General features: G+C 52.4%; 3 non-coding genes across 3 annotated transcripts in view; all 3 read left to right on the forward strand.

Moving 5' to 3' along the window:
• The first annotated feature begins 1,199 nt into the window (after positions 1–1,199).
• Positions 1,200–3,064, forward strand: LOC139685989 (small subunit ribosomal RNA). Its single transcript, XR_011700266.1, has one exon. It is a non-coding gene; the product is annotated as a small subunit ribosomal RNA (ribosomal RNA).
• A 203-nt stretch (positions 3,065–3,267) lies between these two features.
• Positions 3,268–3,422, forward strand: LOC139685995 (5.8S ribosomal RNA). The gene has a single exon (XR_011700272.1). It is a non-coding gene; the product is annotated as a 5.8S ribosomal RNA (ribosomal RNA).
• A 224-nt stretch (positions 3,423–3,646) lies between these two features.
• LOC139685993 (large subunit ribosomal RNA) overlaps positions 3,647–5,000 on the forward strand; it is a 4,116-nt gene continuing 2,762 nt past the window's right edge. Inside the window, exon 1 of the ribosomal RNA XR_011700270.1 lies at positions 3,647–5,000. This exon is cut by the window's right edge and continues 2,762 nt beyond it. This is a non-coding gene — a ribosomal RNA (large subunit ribosomal RNA).

A 5,000-nucleotide genomic window follows, 5' to 3' on the forward strand; every position in this document is an offset into this window, starting at 1 on the left:
TCCTTTTTTCAAAGATATTGGGTTTAAATAAAGTATGATACCGCTCCATTAATTTTAATCTGAATAATTATACATGAGAAATGCTACCTTGCATTTCGGTGATCAAAATTACGTAAAAATCGAATTGAAAAATGAAAATTTTTATCCTTGGAAGAAAAACGTTGAAACTTCGCACCGTGAATGTGAGTACGAAGAAAAAAAATCCCAAGGCCTAAAACTTTTGGAAATTGACATGGTTCTCCAACGCGGAGTAAATGTTATGGCTGGTTGAGAACCGACTTATCCGGAGCGAATCCCATCTGTCCACGGTGACTAACACGGTCAATAATAAGAACGGCTATTATTCCTTTACATGAAAGCCGTTTCCATGAGGATATCACTACCTTTTTATTAAATAAAGGCAATGAAGGGAACGTACAAGTCCAAACAAACGATTAAAAATTGCTTTTTTTTTGGATATTGCGAAATATGGGCGAGGGAAGGGGATATTTCCATGCCTGGCTTATAATGTCGAGGAAAATGAATTAAGTGTTAAGTAACGATATATATATGTTGAAAGGTTGACTTGGTTTGTAACTGATGTAACGATTTTTGCAATTCTTCCGGGAAAAAATCCGCAAGTGAAGCGAATTTAATGCGCAAATTATTCGCTGAAAACGAATAAATTACTTGGAAAAATTTTCTAAGTGCCGATTAATAATAATAAAGTAAGAAGTAAGGGTAAACTGGGAAGGACATGCAGAGAGAACGTAATCTTTGGAAAATGGTCGAAAATTTTCTAAGTCCCGCAAAAAATCGGCGTTTTGGACCAGTCTTTTTGCCCAGAATCTCCGAAAAACACCGGCGATTGCGCCATTCTGAGCAATGTCCAAGGGGATCCCAAAATGATTTTGACTTATATGTGGAGTATCGCATTGGCGAGTCCAACCGGTCAGCAAATGGCGAGGAAGTGATTCGGGGTTGGTTCTCGGTCTCTTCGGATCTCGCCCACCTCTACCTAGTCCCTTTTGGATTTGGAACACGAAAGTATAAATTTTCGGGCAAATACCGACGCCATGCGGGTTGCCGGGAAACCCCCGGTCGATTCCCGGTGTCGAGTGGGCTCGGAGTCGGTGAAAATTGAACGTTCTCCTCGCGAGAAAATCGAGCTAAGCGTGGTCCCGGTGGGTGATTCCGCCGGGAACATAGCCCATGCAAGCTCCCTGGTTGATCCTGCCAGTAGTCATATGCTTGTCTCAAAGATTAAGCCATGCATGTCTCAGTACTAACCGCTTTAAGGCGAAACCGCGAATGGCTCATTAAATCAGTTATGGTTCCTTGGATCTTACCCACACTTACATGGATAACTGTGGTAATTCTAGAGCTAATACATGAAACTCGTGCCTCGACCAGTGATGGAAGGGGTGCTTTTATTAGAACAAAACCAATCGGTCGGTCTTCCGTCCGTTGCCTTGGTGACTCTGAATAACTTTTGGCTGATCGCACGGTCTGAGCGCCGGCGACGCATCTTTCAAATGTCTGCCTTATCAACTTTCGATGGTAGGTTCTGCGCCTACCATGGTTGTAACGGGTGACGGGGAATCAGGGTTCGATCCCGGAGAGGGAGCCTGAGAAACGGCTACCACATCCAAGGAAGGCAGCAGGCGCGCAAATTACCCACTCCCGGAACGGGGAGGTAGTGACGAAAAATAACGATACGGGACTCATCCGAGGCCCCGTAATCGGAATGAGAACACTTTAAATCCTTTAACGAGGATCTATTGGAGGGCAAGTCTGGTGCCAGCAGCCGCGGTAATTCCAGCTCCAATAGCGTATATTAAAGTTGTTGCGGTTAAAAAGCTCGTAGTCGGAGGTGTGTCTCGGACGGTCGGTTCGCCGCTTGTCGGTGCTCAACTGGCCGGTCCGGACGTCCTGCCGGTGGGGTCCGCGAGGCTCCGTTATCCTTCTTTGGTCCTCTTCACCGAGTGCCTTGGTGGGCCGGCACGTTTACTTTGAACAAATTAGAGTGCTCAAAGCAGGCCGTTGGTCGCCTGAATACTGTGTGCATGGAATAATGGAATAGGACCTCGGTTCCATTTTGTTGGTTTTCAGAACTCGAGGTAATGATTAATAGGGACGGACGGGGGCATTCGTATTGCGACGTTAGAGGTGAAATTCTTGGATCGTCGCAAGACGAACCGATGCGAAAGCATTTGCCAAGAACGTTTTCGTTGATCAAGAACGAAAGTTAGAGGTTCGAAGGCGATCAGATACCGCCCTAGTTCTAACCATAAACGATGCCAGCTAGCCATCCGCCGAAGTTCCTTCTATGACTCGGCGGGCAGCTTCCGGGAAACCAAAGCTCTTGGGTTCCGGGGGAAGTATGGTTGCAAAGCTCAAACTTAAAGGAATTGACGGAAGGGCACCACCAGGAGTGGAGCCTGCGGCTTAATTTGACTCAACACGGGAAACCTCACCAGGCCCAGACACCGGTAGGATTGACAGAATAAGAGCTCTTTCTTGATTCGGTGGGTGGTGGTGCATGGCCGTTCTTAGTTGGTGGAGCGATTTGTCTGGTTAATTCCGATAACGAACGAGACTCTGGCCTGCTAACTAGGCGTCGGAATCTATTATGCTTCCGACGTAGCTATCTTCTTAGAGGGACAGGCGGCTCCTAGCCGCACGAGATTGAGCAATAACAGGTCTGTGATGCCCTTAGATGTTCTGGGCCGCACGCGCGCTACACTGAAGGAATCAGCGTGTCCTCCCTGGCCGAAAGGCCCGGGTAACCCGCTGAACCTCCTTCGTGCTAGGGATTGGGGCTTGCAATTGTTTCCCATGAACGAGGAATTCCCAGTAAGCGCGAGTCATAAGCTCGCGTTGATTACGTCCCTGCCCTTTGTACACACCGCCCGTCGCTACTACCGATTGAATGATTTAGTGAGGCCTTCGGACTGGTGCGCGGCGCTCGCCGCCTCAACACCGGTGGCGCCGATGTTGCTGGAAAGATGGCCAAACTTGATCATTTAGAGGAAGTAAAAGTCGTAACAAGGTTTCCGTAGGTGAACCTGCGGAAGGATCATTACAGCTTTCGATTATAAAATCGTAGCTTTGGAACGAATTGGTGAAGAGAAAAAGGGACAAAGAAGGCGAGCAGTCGGGTGCCCGGCTTTCAAAAGCCGGCTTTAAAAGACACACGCCCAACTCGCTCGCAAAGAAGGGAAAAAATTCCCAGTTTGTATGTTTCGATGAAACGAATTTTTTACATAAAATGAAATGAAAGAAAGAAATTCTAAACGGTGGATCACTCGGCTCGTGGATCGATGAAGAACGCAGCTAACTGCGCGTCGAATTGTGAACTGCAGGACACATGAACATCGACGTTTCGAACGCACATTGCAGCCCTCGGATTTTGTTCCCGGGCTACGCCTGGCTGAGGGCCGGCAATTCAGTTCGCGAACGGAAACGTTTGCGTACTGGGGCGACGAGCATCCCTCGCTGGGATGGATCGTCGCCCGGATTGATAGGGGGCTCTGCGGGAGATTGGGCGAGACCCGTCCCCGCCGGTCGAGGTGAGACGCTTCGTTATTTTTTGACGGCGTTCGCCTGCGGATCGGTGGGGGCTCGGTTATTACTCCCTCTCCACGGGCAACTATATCATTTGGGCCGACCTCAGAGCAGGTGAGACCACCCGCTGAATTTAAGCATATTAATAAGCGGAGGAAAAGAAACTAACCAGGATTCCCTTAGTAACGGCGAGCGAACAGGGATCGACTCCAGGGCCAAAGCTCGCGCCCCCCGCGGGGCGCCGAGCGCTGTGGCGTTTGGGAGCGTCCAATTTCCCGAGGGGCGCCGGAGAGTCCAAGTCCCTCTTGAACGGGGCCACGGCCCGGAGAGGGTGCCAGGCCCGTGCGACCTCCGCGCTTGCCTCCCGGGAGGGGCGCTCCTCAGAGTCGGGTTGCTTGAGAGTGCAGCCCAAAGTCGGTGGTAAACTCCACCTAAGACTGAATACGGCCACGAGACCGATAGCGAACAAGTACCGTGAGGGAAAGTTGAAAAGCACTTTGAAGAGAGAGTTCAAGAGTACGTGAAACCGTTTGGGAGTAAACGGGTGGTACCCGAAATTTCGAAAGGGGAGATTCAGGTCTCGCCGGCGACGGGCGAGGGTCGCTTGACGGATGGCGCGCCGGCGGGCGGGGGGTGACCCCCGTCACAGGCGCGTCACCCGGTGGCCCTCGAATGTTCGTCGTCGGTGTGACGCACTTCTCCCCGAGTAGGACGTCGCGACCCGTCGGACGCCGGCCCCAAGGGCCCGGGTGGAGTCCCGCCCGCTCTCGAGCGGAAAAGGACCCCGGGATCCCAGGCCGGATGTCCGACGGTAGGAAGCGAAAGTCGACGCGCCGCAAGGCGTCCGGCCCTCCGCGAGCACCCTCGGGGGTTAGGGTTCCGGACCCGGTCCGATCCCTTTCCCACCGTGGGGCTGTCCGCGAACCGTGAGGTGTCCTCGGACGGCGTCGAAAGTTTCGAGTCCGCGACGCTACGGCTTGGATGGTCCACCCGACCCGTCTTGAAACACGGACCAAGGAGTCTAACATGCGCGCGAGTCGTTGGGTCGGACACGCTCCGCTAAACCCATAGGCGCAATGAAAGTGAAGGCCGCCGTTCCGGCGGCCGAGGGAGGACGGGGTCGTTCGCTCGCTCCGGCGGGCGTCGGTCCCCGCACCCCCGGGGCGTCTGATCCCTCATTGCGAGGGGAGGCGCACCCAGAGCGCACACGTTGGGACCCGAAAGATGGTGAACTATGCCTGGCCAGGACGAAGTCAGGGGAAACCCTGATGGAGGTCCGTAGCGATTCTGACGTGCAAATCGATCGTCGGAGCTGGGTATAGGGGCGAAAGACTAATCGAACCATCTAGTAGCTGGTTCCCTCCGAAGTTTCCCTCAGGATAGCTTGCGCTCGGAGGAGAGTCTCATCCGGTAAAGCGAATGATTAGAGGCCTTGGGGCCGAAACGGCTTCAAC

The sequence above is a fragment of the Hetaerina americana genome, unplaced genomic scaffold (genome assembly GCF_022747635.1).
Source record: "Hetaerina americana unplaced genomic scaffold, ioHetAmer1.1.p SCAF_1237, whole genome shotgun sequence".
In the NCBI taxonomy this organism is placed as follows: domain Eukaryota; kingdom Metazoa; phylum Arthropoda; class Insecta; order Odonata; family Calopterygidae; genus Hetaerina; species Hetaerina americana.